Source organism: Ictalurus punctatus, unplaced genomic scaffold (genome assembly GCF_001660625.3).
Source record: "Ictalurus punctatus breed USDA103 unplaced genomic scaffold, Coco_2.0 tig00005161, whole genome shotgun sequence".
In the NCBI taxonomy this organism is placed as follows: domain Eukaryota; kingdom Metazoa; phylum Chordata; class Actinopteri; order Siluriformes; family Ictaluridae; genus Ictalurus; species Ictalurus punctatus.
In genome coordinates this window covers 56713-72246 of record NW_026521106.1, presented here as the reverse complement: position 1 = coordinate 72246, position 15534 = coordinate 56713, and the positions used below count along the sequence as shown (strand labels likewise).

At 38.9% G+C, this 15534-nt stretch overlaps 2 long non-coding RNA genes across 19 annotated transcripts; one reads left to right on the top strand and one right to left on the bottom strand.

The window, feature by feature from the left end:
• Positions 1-156: 156 nt before the first annotated feature.
• On the bottom strand, positions 157-4114 carry LOC128631142 (uncharacterized). 2 transcript variants are annotated; one of them, XR_008395330.1, is made up of 4 exons: positions 4024-4114; positions 1749-1859; positions 949-1637; positions 157-280 (listed from the first exon to the last, which is right to left on the bottom strand). It is a non-coding gene; the product is annotated as an uncharacterized LOC128631142 (long non-coding RNA). The 2 variants fall into 2 exon arrangements; XR_008395329.1 differs by lacking the exon at positions 949-1637 and having other exon boundaries at positions 163-280.
• LOC108262574 (uncharacterized) lies at positions 1470-15280 on the top strand. 17 transcript variants are annotated; one of them, XR_008395322.1, is made up of 13 exons: positions 1470-1608; positions 1698-1821; positions 2991-3353; positions 4503-4618; positions 6744-6977; positions 7885-8076; positions 8376-8535; positions 9366-9488; positions 9836-10229; positions 12395-12522; positions 12717-12882; positions 13610-13736; positions 14103-15280. It is a non-coding gene; the product is annotated as an uncharacterized LOC108262574 (long non-coding RNA). The 17 variants fall into 17 exon arrangements; XR_008395325.1 differs by lacking the exon at positions 6744-6977 and having other exon boundaries at positions 1472-1587; XR_008395321.1 differs by lacking the exons at positions 1470-1608; positions 1698-1821; positions 2991-3353 and adding exons at positions 3909-4038; positions 7474-7548.
• Positions 15281-15534: the final 254 nt, after the last annotated feature.

The window sequence follows — 15534 nt, the reverse complement described above, 5'->3', positions numbered from 1 at the left end:
CTGTACTTACATACTTATATACTGTATTCCTCATCTATGTAAAACTATTCAAGCATGGACACAAAAACCAACATCAAAAAACGGCTTAGCTTGGTATTTTTATATTAGCAGACAAAACTGATTGAGGGTTTACCTGGCTCAGTGAGCACCTTCCTTGGCCTGTGGGATGTCTATGAACTTCTTCTCAGCCTTGTTCTTCTCTTCAGGATCCTGGACGTTGTCTGGGTGTCACTGCTGTGACAACTCCCTGTAGGCTTTAATGAGCTTCTTCTGGGCTATCCTAGTGTTCACACAAGCCCAGCCGTTTAGAACACATTAAAACATGACACACTTCAATATCAACCTAAGAAGCCAAAGGGTAGGTGACAGTCATTCTCGCTGTACTCCTTAGCACTTTCAAAGTCCTTAATGGCTGCATAGATGTGATGAACTCTGATTCAGGGGATCAGTCCCAGCTCTAATTTAGTCTAGGCCGTCTACGGCAGTTAATTCAGCTAATAAAGACTCGTATGAAGCTGTGCTTGATTAGGGATGATTAGAAACTAGACTCTTTATGGGGAGGGAGCTCAGGGGGAAATCTACAGATAGCGATTTTACTGTCACCAATATTAGCATGTTGTCAAACTTGATTGTGGGCAATACAAGAAACCAAAGTGAAAAATGACCAACAGGTCAATGAAAGAAGTCTAAACTAAAAAAGTAAACTCAAAATTTTCACTACAAAATGAATCCTGGATGCCACCTGTTAATTATAAAGATCAATATGCAAGTTGTTCATGGTGGATTTTTCCTTTAATGACTTAATTTTCCTTTAATGACAAGTCAAAGAGTTACAGTAGGCTCCCTCTCTGAAGTCTTGCCTGTGACAAATCACCTGTTACCACCAACTCTTTTCAACATGATGCATGTCAATCTTCTTTTCATGTCTTATCATGGAGTAAAACTCACCGATGTGAAATCAGGTTTAACTCGATGTCACGTATCGTGACGGAGCGGAGATAAGACGGATGCAATTGCAGTATGAACAGTTGTTTATTTTAAAAGAGAGACAGGCAGACAAATCCAAAACGTGATCCAAAACAGGCGAAGGTCAGGCGATCGGCAAACAGGCATACACAGGGTTAAACATGAATCAAGGTCGTGTCACGGAAAACAGGGTCGATAAACTAAACGAGAAACATGAACTATGACGAGGAACTGGGAGCGGATAATCCAGCGTGAACTAACTCTAAACATGGACCGTGACTATTACCACACGAACCAATCTAACTCTACGATAATCTTCCGCGTTGTGTGCTGGGAGCCGCGCGGTATATATGTGGACATGATCAGCGTCTAAACTGATAAGCCTCTAAACTTGCTGAGGGCAATACAGGCACACGTGAAATCCCAGCCAATGACAGAACAGGGAGGAGACATGACAGAAACATAAACAAAACACACGTGTCCAGATGTCACTACTGTCAACAACGGAAAAGCAGGTGCTCGCGCATTCGCGCTTAGAGCACGCTGCTTCAAGGGGAAATCATGACACTCGATGACTTTGCTTAGATCCGGTAAAGCGGATTTAGACTTGTCCGTGGCCAGGTAGACGGTGGCTCTTCTGTAGTAGGCCAAGTATTTTTTCGGGTCACCGTCTACACACGGATGTCAGAAAGTGGTCGTTTAAGATTCAGACAGAATATTTTTTTTTGCAGAAATAAAGAAATGATTGCTGGTGACTTTCTGAGAAAAGCTCACCGACTCACCAACAGCTGCGTGGAAATGGGAAAGTGCGTCGGCCAGCTGTCCGGCAGCCAGGAGCTTCTTCCCCATCTCCAGGTGCTTCTCGACACTGTTCTCACTGCTGCATAGCACTCCTTTAATCAAAAGTAAACTCAGGCCAGGATATAGTAAAGTAAAAATATAGTGACAAATGGTTGGGTAGAATAATACCATTGCATTTCACTATGCTTGCAATTATTATTATTATTATTATTATTATTATTATTGATAAAAGACATGGACACTAATTTTCCTGTGTCATTTTTTAAATACAAAGCACACATCATTATCTTGGACTTTATCATAATCATCAGCACAGAGAGGTCTCATTATCAAGTCACATCTCTTTAGAGTCTATAGAAAAGCTTGGCTTTGTATGTAGAGTACTACTTAGTGCACTAGAAGAAACTTGTGAGATTCATTCCTTAAGACTAGTGAGGTCTAATGAAAAGTATTTCTGTAGAATCTGTACAGCTGTGTGACAGTTCAGTTTCCACACTATCTATCCAGTATATGAAGTCAGTACCTTCTTACCTTCGTATCGAAGATCCAACAGCACAAGCACAAAGGGCACATCATTTACTAGTTTGTATGCGACTGGTGTTATAGTTACCATGATATAATGTGTGTTTTTTTTTTTTTTTGTAAACTCAGGTGTAGGAATATTTAGGCTTGGCTACAATGATGTTTAAAGAAGATAACCACAGCGCAGGACATGGTTTCCTCACATGCATATGAAAAAATCAGCTGCTGATTTGGTCTTTTTAATGTGTTCTCACTGAACATGAGACTAGTTAAGCAATGAAGGCAATACATCCCAGACCATAATATTTTCTGGACACGGCTTGGACACACTTTATTTGAACTTCCAATACACCAGGCACAAGAACGGTTTCTTTCCAGAGGCCTTCATTCATGGCCCTTAAAGAGTATTCTTAATCTTCAATACAATGTCACTGTGACCTGTGATATACATATCAGTTATTGTATAAACGATTACAATTATTTATTATACATATTTTTTGCATTTAGCAATTTCATTCTTTACATATAAGTCATATATTACAAGGAACAACTCCAATTTATTGTTGTTATTGTTGTTTTGTTGTGTTTATCTAGGCTAGTTAATATTAACTATGTAAACACAACAAAACAACAACAACCATAAATTGGTTATAGATATTGCGATAAATTAGGTCACAATACACTTTTCTATGATGTTGTAGGTAAGGTGATATCCATCCATCCATCCATCCATCTTCAATACTACTTATCCTTCAGGGTCACGGGGAACCTGGCGCCTATCCCAGGGAGCATCGGGCACAAGTATATCCTGGACAGGCCAATCCATTACGGCACAATCACATACACACTCGCACACCCATTCATACACTACGGACACTTTTAGACATGCCAATCAGCCTACCATGCATGTCTTTGGACTGGGGGAGGAAACCGGAGTACCCGGAGGAAACCCCCACAGCACGGGGAGAACATGAAAACTCCGCACACACAGGGCCGCAGTGGGAATCGAGCCCCCGACCCTGGAGTGAGGCGAACGTGCTAACCGTTAAGCCACCATCCACCTGGTATTGTGATATCTTTTTTTTAGTAATTACAAAATAAATTGAATTGAATGAAAGCAGCTAATTATATGTAAATTTGCTGATGTTTTTAAAAGCCTAATCTTTCAAATATCTCCCTCCTTTTTTAAAAAAAACGAATTTTCAGTGTTAGAATTTAGTTTTTGTAGGAATGAAATAAATAAAATATCTAACTCAGTTGAACAGTTCTTACTTGTTACTACTGGTACTACTTGTATTGTTCTCTGCTAGATATATATCGCTTTGCTTGTATTTTTCTCATTTGTTAGTCGCTTTAGATAAAAGCATCCGCTAAGTGAATAAATGTAATGCACTTTAAATCTATTCATTTATTTTACATCCCCCCCATCTGTTTACATGTTTTCACATCACGGCTACTTTGGTGACAGTTTGTTAGCTAAATTATATAGCATGATACATATCCCTGCTTGAGTGTGCGAGCATACTTGACCAATAAAACTGATTCTGAATCTGATTCAGAAAAATGGCAGTGATCCGTACGGAAGCCGAAGGAATCGACTCATATTGAAGAGCTAAGCCAAAGGATTCGGTTCACTTAAAAGAGCCAGTGCTTTCCGTCACTGAAGGAAGTGAAGTGCGCGGTGAAAAAGCATCATAATGGACGCTACAGTGGCATGTAATAATTGTGGCTTACCGTACACGTTGTCTGGTAAAAAAATGTTTTAAACAAATTCTCTGTGTTTACTTATACAAGTATTTTCCGGACGCATCTTGGTTACACACTGCTGAATGCGCTGAATGCAATGTGGTTTCAGAACACACCTAATTAACCTAATTAGCTAGTGAACCTTTGACAATTAGCAGACTACATCCTCAATGTGAGCGTTTTAAAGTTAAACAGTGAGACTTAATTGATAAACATGGCCTTCGAGTTAGCTTGAGTTTAGTTGGCTAGCTAGCTAACGTCTTGCATTAAAGCTTAATTTTCTTTTCTTTCTTTTTTTTTTTTTTGCAGCGTGGTTTCTTAAAAATGATAAATAACCAAATTCCACACAGCAAATGTTAGCCATGTGAAATGTTAAGAAGAGCAGTGGGGGAAATTTCCCTATGTGATGTTTAGCTTCATAAATAAGTGAACTTGATGTTTTTTGGTGGTTTTATTGCTGTTTACAGAGGGTGAGGTTGTGGGGAGGCTGCCCCATGTGCTCTTCTGTGTGGAGTGTCTCTGCTCTCTGGAGTGTCCTCAGGACTCCAACTCTGTCCCCTCAGTCAGCTGTCCCGAGTGTAGGGTGAGCACTGTTCACAACTCCTGTCCATGCAGCCATCACTCCCTTACTGCGCTACAGCATGTCAACCAGCTTTCACAACTCTTTTTAGGGAAAGTAGCTAAAGCATGCTCAATTTGTCACCAGATGACACCATAGACTAATTTTTTCTAATTACTTATGATATGGCAATGAATATTACTAACTAGTTTTAAAAAAGAAAGAGAGGCAGATAGGGTGCCGATACTTGTAGAGTTGCATAGATATATCATGAACATGCACATTTTTTAAACGCGTCTACAAATGAAGAAGGCAGGCAAAAAGAAGTCGTGAAAGGTGAGTAGTCTGAAGGAAATGGTTACTCGTTTGTAAGTATCAACAAGAAAAGTGTTTAAAATGAAGAACTATGGGACAGTAAAATTATTAAAACATAACTTTCTCAGATTTACTAAGTAGATAACACTAGTTGGTCATTACTACACACCATAACGTTAGGTAAGTGTGTCTGAGTTTAGTATTTATGCAGACCTTTTATTTATTTTTTATTCCTCCACCACTAAGTCTGTCCATCCATCTGAGGTTCTCATTAATGCAATATCTCAACCAGTGGTTGAATGTTTGTAGGAATTCTATAGACTATATAGTTGTTGTAACCAGCAGATGACTCGATTAGTATTTGGAATTGATCCAAAAATATAAGAGGTCACAGCAGTTTCATGTTTAGGAACTCAAGGCCCTTTATTGTTTTTTTTTGGCTAGCTACGTTTTTGCCATCATTCCATGCTTCTGTGTGTCCTTGCTTTTGCATGAGATTCTTGTTTAGTGTGACATCTCAAGAACGAAAGGTTGAATGTTTTATAGTGTAGCAGCAGCGGCAGGTGGAACACAGACAGAGTGAGACTGGTTAAGAGAGCTTTTATTTTGTAGCATGGGAATGCAGAAGGGTCATGGGACACTCTGTCCTGGGGCAGCAGTCTGTGAGGGAGGTGTTAGAGAGGAGTGTGGTCGCTATGGGCCAGGCAGAGTGGTGTAGGTCGGTAGCAGAGTGCGAAGGAAGCGTAGGTAGTGGGGGGGAGAGAATTGCTGTCATCATCGTCATCTGCAAGACATAGGACCGAATTGATCAGCATAGACACGTAGACAAAAGCTGCTCAAGCTGCTGAGGTTGTGATGCCCTTTTATCCTCTCCAGTCTTCTCTGAGAGGGTGAGGAGTTGCAGTGTTTATCTGCCGCAATTTGTGCTCTATTTCCCCACCTCATGCTCTGCTGCAGTCGACAACAGTGGTGCTGAAATGACTGTCTGTTCAGCACCTGGGTGGCAGTAGTGTGAGGAGCATTTTTCACCTCTTCAACAGGTTCACGTGGAACCTGTACGTTTCTGCTCGCTTATCGGCTGCTGCAGATGTTATCGTCAGCTGCTGGAGGCTGGCCTCCATTAGTTGCTGCAGCATGGAATCCATGTTTTTATTTTTAAATTTTTTATTATTATTATATATTTTTTCCTTTATTTTTTTATTTGGCCGCGTCTGTGCTCATTCCCGTATCCTTCACCAGACTTACAAATGAGAAAATACAAGCAAAGCAATATATCAAGCAGAGAACACTGCAAGTAGTGCTACAATAGAAGATTTTTAATTGAGTTCTAGAAGATCCAAAAATGTAATCAGCCCTGAGATTCTAACCAGCGACCTTGGCGTTCTTACCACCACACACTAACTAACTGAGCTACATTGCCATATATATAATATATCATAATAGTTTCGAAGAGAATTTTTAAGCGAATATTTTTAAGTGTCCAAAATTATATGGACGGCGCTCCGTGCAGCGGGGAAAGCACTCAGACATAGCCCGGGGCGGGAGCGTCATGTCGCACAGACTCTGGCCAGCTCCAGGCCGATCATCGCTGATTTTTTCCCTGGGCGTTGAAGAGTTCTCATTGATGAAATTGTTACTTTACATTTATTTGGTAAAAAGCTTAGACTTTTTTGGAACATTCGGCCGTTACATCGGGCGATGAACAGTTCCCAGATAGCAAGCACATTTGGGCCGATTCTGGTAGAAATGCGCCACTGTCAGCTCAATGCTGGTATCGGTGAAAAGGTAATTGCCCAGAGCCCTGCTGACCGTTCACACCACTTCTCGCTGACAGACGGTTTTTGCTATGTGGGCCAATCTCAGCTGAAAGCAGGTGTACTTGCGGCAGGTCCATACTCTGTGTAGCGGTGTGTATCTGCTTTTTCGAGTTCGTTAAGTCACAGACGGGCCACAGCTAAAATTAAGGAGCTCAGCCGCCTGGAAAACACTTTTGACGGTTAAATCAGTTAGGATACTCGAGGCTGCAGTCATTCTTCGTTTTCAAGAGGAATCATTTCAGCTGAAGAAGGTAAGTAATTTAATTGAGTAATTTCAGTCTACAATGTTGTTTGATATTTAAAATGTCATGGAGAAAATGTTTTTTAAAAATCTTTTCAATGGTATGTGTGATTGTGACGAGAACATCAGATGGCGTACTAGCAGCTAGCTAGCCGGCTAGCTAATTTAGCTTAAGAGGCAGCTCGACACTTTTTTTTTATAAAGCTTTTTTAATTGCTGTACAAATAAGATAAACTCCTAGTTTATTCCTCCCCTTTCCTGTTTTACTACTTTTTATTTAACTTTTTTAATATGTTGTGTCAGAAAACCCACACAGTTTGCAGCATGCTGTGTCCTGTTATTAGATTATATTGTCCACTTGGCAGTATAACAGACCTGTTGTTCGGCTCAACACTGTATTTCTTATGTGCAATTCTTAGCCTTAGTCTAGCAATATACTAATTTTTTGTCTCTTTGAGTGATCCTGAAGGGATTGAATAATGTTTAAATGCAACTGTATTTTAAAGACAGCGATAAAGAGGGCAGGACCTGGCCAGACCTCCAGTCAGACGTGGAAGTGTCTGGGTAAAGACCACCAAGGTGTAAAATATGCAGATATTTGTTCAGCACATCGCTATTGCTATTCCCTCATGCTTTGAGAGCATATTCAAAGTTGTATTTTTCATGAAACATTGTAGAATTTGGCAATATAGTCAATATTTTAGACTCTTTCACAGAGTCTGGAAAGAGTGGACGATATGCCATGTGAGCGTATTCTTCTGCTTTCTGATTGACTTTCTTTTGTAGGTATTAATTAACCATGATTTCCACTCAGCCATCTTACTGGAATTGTGTAGGTTAGGAATAAGACTGAGGATGGAGTTGTACAGTTTTGTAGTGTGTATCATTTGTAAATATTGTTAACTTCTTTACCATAGCCATGCTGAGGGAGGTGTTAACTAAATTAGAGATGGTGCTGGACCAACAAACCACTGAGATTGCTTCAACTACAGGAGGTCCAGGTGCAGCCTTTGGATATTGATGAAGATTTACTGCCCCTGCAAGACCTTCCTCAACTGTGTAGTCTGGAGCGAAGGATGCAACAGAGCCCAGATTACAAGCAAAATCTGGTGAGAATTTTTTCTCTTTTTTTTGTTAACAACTGCTTGCACAATTACACAGCTACTGAGAGTGTTTGTTTTCTCAAGGTGACACACTCGTACTCAAAGCACAACATTGAACACCACTTTGATATGAGGGAACAGTTATGACCTAATCTTTGGTAGAGGAGGAAAACATGGAAAACACACAGGGCAGGGTAACTGCAGAAGTAGTGAGAAGCACTGACACTTTTGACGAGGCAATACATGCTTATTAATTTTATATATTATATTATTTTATATTATATTATTGTTTTAAGAATCCTCAGTTTCAGGTAAACTGGTTGGAGCTTATTGACAGGGCGGATGTGCTCAACTGCACCTGGTGCATATTGGTGATTACTAACTCCCTGGAAAAGAACCTCAATTGGAGGGGAATCAATAGAAAGACTTCACTGTCCGCTCTCCAACTCGGAGAGGTCGTGATTGGTAAGTATATCTGTTTACATACAGAATTAGCTGTCTCTCTCAGATGATATGTAAGGGGTAATCCACGGCTAGATGTGCATTAAACGATTTTAGTGCATGATGTGGAGGAAATGATCCACTCGTTCAAATCGTTTAATGCACACCTAGCCATGGATTACCCCGCCTATACCATGGTCTTTCCACAATTAATAATGTTAAAGCTGTCATTGGTTTAGAAGTGCAAACTTTGATTAGAAGTTTAAAATGATCGTTAATTTCTATTAGTTAGGTCGTTAGATCTGGAATTTTGCCCATTATAAATCAGACACAGAGATAAAGTAGTGTGATGAGATTGCATTTATTTGAATGAATTGACAGATATCTATCAGAGAGAGAGAGAAGGAGAGAGAGAGAGATCAAGCGTGTATGAATTACGTGCATCATAGGTGCCTCTCAGCAGTCAGTGTTGCGCAGCAGTAGTGTAGTAAAACTAAAAGTTGAATTACTTCAGAAACAGTGATGGTACCACCTCGTTGCTGAGAAATATCATGTAGCTTTTCACCAGCAAAGCTATTTTTATTGTTAAAGTTGCAGAAAGCGCTGGCAAGATGTGTCTGTTCATATGAATGTCTCTGTATGCTCAAGTGTCTGCGTGTGTGTGCATGTAGGCTGCGCATTGATATAGAAATGATTACGGTGATCAATCTGACGGGAACTCCCTGTGCAATAAACGGTTATAATGCACACCTTCCAGCCAATCAGAATCCAGTATTCACAGTGACCATGGTATAAGCATAGTTAATGCTTAAGATTCATAATGACTGTATGATATGTATTGCTTTATTCCAAAGTTCATAGAAACCTCTTTACGGCTAACGCTGCAGAGATGGAGGTCGAGAGGACCATGAAGAGGTGGCTCCAGCTGGCATCAGATCAAGAGTGTGAGTGCAAGAGAAGTCTTTTGCAAAAGGAAGGTATGTAGTGTTTTAACTGTGGTGTTTTTGTGGTATTTGTTAAAATGTTCCTACTGTAGTTTATTTTTAATTGTTTATAAAAAATTGTTTTTAAAAAAATCCTTGCTGTTTTTAAATGGTGGAATTTGTGTGTGTGTGTGCTTGGTAGCTGGGTGGGTACACAGTTGCGGTCGGAAGTTTACATACCCCTTGCTGAATCTACAAAATATTAATGCTCTTAACAAAATAAGATTGATCCTGTGCAATCGTTGGGAACTACATTGTGCGAAATGTCCGCGTCGCTTCAACAAAGGGTAAGGTGCACACACAGTTTTTCTTTTGCTTGTGTCCTTGATGTCGCTGAGCAGCTACCAGGAATCCTGAAGAAGGACGAGTGCATTGGAGCAGTCGTGCCGCATGCGGGGGCAAACATCAGGCTTCGGCAGACGGAGGTTCTGAAGAGGGACTTCGCCAGCCTGATCGAGACGGTACGAGGCAGATCACCCACCGCGAAGATCATCGTCTCTGGACCTCTTCCCTCATACAGATGTGGAGCTGAAAAGTTCAGTAGACTTCTAGCATTAAATGATTGGTTAGTTTCTTGGTGTAATTAACAGGAATCTGCTGTTTGTTAATAACTGGAATCTGTTCTGGGAGCGTCCTAGGTTGTTTCGTCCTGATGGCCTGCACTCCAGCAGCTTCGGAGCGGAACTGCTGTCAGACAACATCTCCAAGACACTACAAACCAAGTGACTGCCTACCGTAAGCACATCTTCCTACAATAATGTTCATCATAAGCAATGTTCAATTAATAGTTTAACACCTGTAGTACATACTATGGAGACTGTGTCTGTTCCCTGAGCTATACAAATACATAGACAATTTCAGAATGTTTGTTTTAGTAACCTAATTAACCTAAAATTAGATCATACTGAATGCATATCCAGCACCTTTAATCTGAAGCTAGGACTATTAAACATTAGATCTCTTGCGTCTAAGGCTCTTATTGTTAACGAAATCATTACTGATCAGGGATGTAATTTAATGTGTTTAACGGAGACTTGGATTAAACCAAACGAGTACCTAGCATTAAATGAAGCCAGTCCTCCTGGATACAGTTATGTACATCAGCCTCGTTCAACTGGTAGAGGAGGAGGTGTTGGTCTCATCCATAGTCAAAATCTAGGCGTCACACAAAAACCTAGTCATAAATTTAATTCTTTTGAAATTCTTTATACCAGCATAACTTATGTAGCCACTAAAAATAAGTAAATTCCACTAATTATTATTTACCGACCCCCAGGGCCATATACTGAATTTCTTAGTGAATTTGCAAACTTTATCTCAAACCTGGTTGTTTCTGTAGATAAAGCATTAATCGTCTGTGATTTCAATATTCATTTTGATAACCTGGAAGACCCTCTGAGAATAGCGGTTGTGTCCATCTTAGATGCAGTAGGGATTAATCAGAACGTGATCGGACCTACTCATAATGGTGGTCACACTCTTGACCTCATACTAACATACGGATTAAATATAGAAAATATTGTAATTTTTCCACAGTCTGAAGTTGTCTCAGACCATTATCTTATCTCGTTCATAATACATATTGATCATAATATTTCCACCTCCGCTACCGTGTAAAACGTACTTTCACATCAGCTACTGCACCGAGCTTCATAAATAACCTCCCAGAGACATCAATTATATTTGGATCACCGTCTGATCCCACAGAACTCGATCAGGCGACTGAAAGCTTGGAGTCAACACTCCGCTACACGCTAGATAGAGTGGCTCCACTCAAATGAAAAATAATTAGAGAGAAAAAGCTAGCACCCTGGTATAACGATCAAACGCGAACCTTAAAACAGACAACTCGACAATTAGAACGTAAATGGCATCAAACCAAATTGGTGATATTCCAAACAGCATGGAAGGAGAGCCTACTGAAATATAGAAAATCTCTTAGCGAGGCTAGAAAAATCTATTTCTCTACCTTAATAGGAGATAAAAAAACAATTCTAGATTTCTATTCAACACAGTAGCAAAATTTACTAGGAATAAAATCACTACAGAGAGAAACACTCAATCATTACATAGCAGTGAAGATTTCATCAAATTTTTCATTGGTAAAGTTGAAAATATTAGATGTGAAATTCAGGCTATTAAATTAAAACCAGACAGTATTATAACTCACCCTGTAGATGATAATATAGCAATATCGGATCAATGTTTAGAATGTTTTACTCCCCTTAGAGAGACCAAACTAGCTTCATTAATCTCTTCAGCAAATTCATCAACTTGCTTACTAGATCCTGTGCCTACATGTATCTTAAAAAGATTTGTCCAGGAGTAATTGAACCACTTTTAAATATAATCAACTCTTCCCTTAGCACTGGCTATGTACCTAAATCACTTAAACTAGCAGTTATTAAAACCCTGATTAAAAAACCTGACTGACCCGTCTCAACTGTCCAGCTATAGACCAATATCACATCTCCCCTTCATCTCCAAGATCTTAGAAAAGGTTGTACACAGCAAAGTTATGCTCGTACTTACATAGGAACAACATTCATGAAATGTATCAGTCAGGATTTAGACCTCATCATAGCACAGAGAGAGCGTTAGTTAAAGTAGTAAATGACCTTCTACTGACCTCTGATCAGGGTTGTGTCTCGTTGCTTGTGTTACTTGACCTTAGTGCAGCTTTTGATACTATAGATCACACTATTCTCCTTGATAGATTAGAAAATGTTGGCATTAAGGGAACAGTCCTCTCCTGCCTCAGGTCTTATTAGACCGATCGTTATCAGTTCAGTTCGTAGATGTAAATGGAGACTTCTCCACGCATACCGAGGTTAAATTTGGTGTTCCACAAGGTTCTGTTTGAGGCCCACTGCTTTTTACTTTGTATATGCTACCTCTAGGTCAAATTATTCGTAAACATGGAATGAACTTCCACTGTTATGCTGATGATACAGAGCTGTATGTTTGCAACTGAACAATAACAACAATAAACAACAACTGAAGAATAGCGAAAAACTTCAACTGTTTTGTAAGTCAAACTTTTTAATGTTCACCTGGAATTTGACTCAATAATAATAAATCTCAGAATAATAAATCTATATGTTTACATGAACTGAAGTTTTTGATCATAATATCAAAATTGTCATACAATCCTAAATGATGGAATTGTATCTTATGTTGGACCATGTATTCCAGAGATTTTTTTATTTGAATTTCTTGTAGCGTGCTTACTTGAAGACGATGAGGCGGAGCAGCATCGGAGAGACAGTTCGCTCCATTCTCCAAAGAATCGGGGAGAACAGTCTGTGGTGTATGTTTTCGTTGAAAGCGTCAAAAGGTGGGAAGCTGGCTTTGACTGATCAGGATGAAGTGTATGGCCTTGTACACTGTGAGTATGAAGGATAAAAAATGTATACCGTAATTTTCGGACTATTGAGCGCACCTGAATATAAGCCGCACCCACTAACTTTAAAAAGAAAAAAATTTTTGTACATATATAGGCCGCACTTGTCTATAAGCCGCAGGTGTCCACGTTGTAACGTGAGATATTTACACAGAAAGATGTTACACAAATAGATTTTTTAAACTTTTAATTAAATACGTACCTTAAATGCTTTTTTCCTGAACAGTGTGTGCCAAGCTTACGTGCAGCAGCTCTATTTCCTTCTTCAACAGCCAGATCGATCGCCTTTAACTTGAAAGCTGCATCAAATGCATTTCTTCGTGTGTTTTCCATGATGAGGGTGTGTGCATGAAGCGCAAATGACTGATCTGAAGAATTTAGTGTGAGTGTGTTTGATTTAATTCGAACAGTTTCATTGGTCCACTGTGACCTGTTCGGTAATTTCATTGGTCCGATGTGACAAGGCTAAATGTTTTGGCGGCATGAAGCTCGTTAGCCCATAAAAATCCATAAATTAGCCGCATCATTGTTTAAGCCGCAGTGTTCAAAGCGTGTGAAAAAGGTAGCGGTTTATAGTCTGGAAATTACGGTACATGACAGTATATGCCTCCTTTGCAAACTCTTGAGAAGAAAGTCTTGCCTTCAGAAAACGGACATTTTCTCTGTTATTGCATTCCAAGGCTGAATGTTTTTGTTGATATTTATGTTACAGATATTGCCGAACAAGCACATGGACGTGAATATACTGTTGCCGGTTGCAGAGAGGCCATCGGCAGCTACCTAAAAAATGCCCCAGGCAGGAAAAGTGTCAAGAAACACATTGAGTGTTTATGATGAAGGTTAGAATTTAAATCTACAACTTCTGTGGTTCTTTTTCTTTTCTCATTCATACAAATGTGCCATTGTGTAACACTGTTGACTGACTCATTAGTTTTTATATCCCTTTGAAAAGCAAAAACCTTTCCACTATGCATATAACTGAAAGTGCATACATGCTCCAAACCTTTTGTGAATATTGATGATTGATTTGGAGGTTTCAAATTATGAGTGAATTGTGGTTCACTTTCTTGCGATCAGGAATGTGTAGCTAATGTCTGTAGTTTTACTGTTTCCGAAATTGTTGGTTCAGACTGCATCATATAGTACAAGTATATAACAATGAAATGAAATGCCATATATTCAGATAATCCACTGTCTGTTCACAGCAGAGCTACATGGGATCTCCAGTGCGTCCTGCAAGAATTGGGCCTGAGTCCAGTTCAGATTCAATCTTGTAATCTCATTCCTCTCCCTCGCGTGACAGCCTCCAAACAGTACAATTCTAATGAGCTTGAATATACGGAGAATTCCATTGGGTTTGATGTCTGACTAATAATTTTTTTCTTTGATTAGCAATACATAGGAACTATATCTGGCTATTTTGTGTGTTACAATATTGAATGTCATTTTTCAGCTTTTAACTTCGTCTGCATTTACTAAAATTCATGCATGTTTATTAAAAATATTCATGGAGTTTGTTAAACTATATAATTGTTGTCTGTCATTCATAAGATTCGTCATGCGAATTCCATAGACCAGAATCTAACATCCACATTATTGAAGCTTGTTTAATTACGGATTTGTTAAAGCATGCGGTATGTTATATGCTTTAATTGTATCTTGCCACATAATGTTGGAAAATGAGTACTTGTGTACTTTTCAAGAAATTAGATACAAAAAGGATTACACATATCTGATTAGAAAAAATAGCATCATAATGTGTGTAACTTTGTGTATAAATATTGTGTAGTGTATTTACACCACATTATGAGGTGTATATACAGGCAATTACAAAATACTATGTGCATGTTGTTGAGTCTTTCTGGAATTCTATATCCCTGTTTTATAAAGCACTGAATGGTTTGGGTCCAATATATATTTCTGATCTACTGGTACCTTATGAACCATCCAGACCTCTGAGGTCATCTGGAACAGGTCTGCTTTCTGTTCTCAGAGTCAAAACTAAATGTGGAGAAGCAGCATTTAGTTTTTATTCTCCACATATCTGGAACAAACTCCCAGAAAACTGCAGATCTGCCAAAACTGTCAGTTCTTTTAAATCAAGACTGAAGAATTTTCTTTTTGCTGCTGCTTTTAAATCAATCATCAAGGTATTTTAATTAATATCTTATGCTGCACTGTAACCTTTTTAATCTGTTTTAACCTGTTTTTTATTTGTTTGTTTTTATTATTACTTTTTTTAAAATTTATTTTATATAATGTGTATGAACTCTTTTTAATGTCTTCTTTTTAAATGTTGCTTTGTGTTGCTTTTATGTAAAGCACTTTGAATTACCCTGTTGCTGAAAATGTGCTATACAAATAAATTTGCCTTGCCTTTGTGGATCTTCTCCAGTGCAATAGATGAGGCCACCTACGGAACGCATTAATTTACATAGGAGCAGCGATGAGAATAGAAATGTATTTCTAATATTAGTTGAAATTTCAAAGATTAAGGTAATGTATCATACATTATTACATTACAACGATAATTATCCTGAACGGGTTAAAAAAGAAGACAGAGATTAATAGTAATATCATGTCAGATTTCTTACCCAGAATACCGCTTCTGGGGAAATTGCCGTTCCCGAGGGTGGA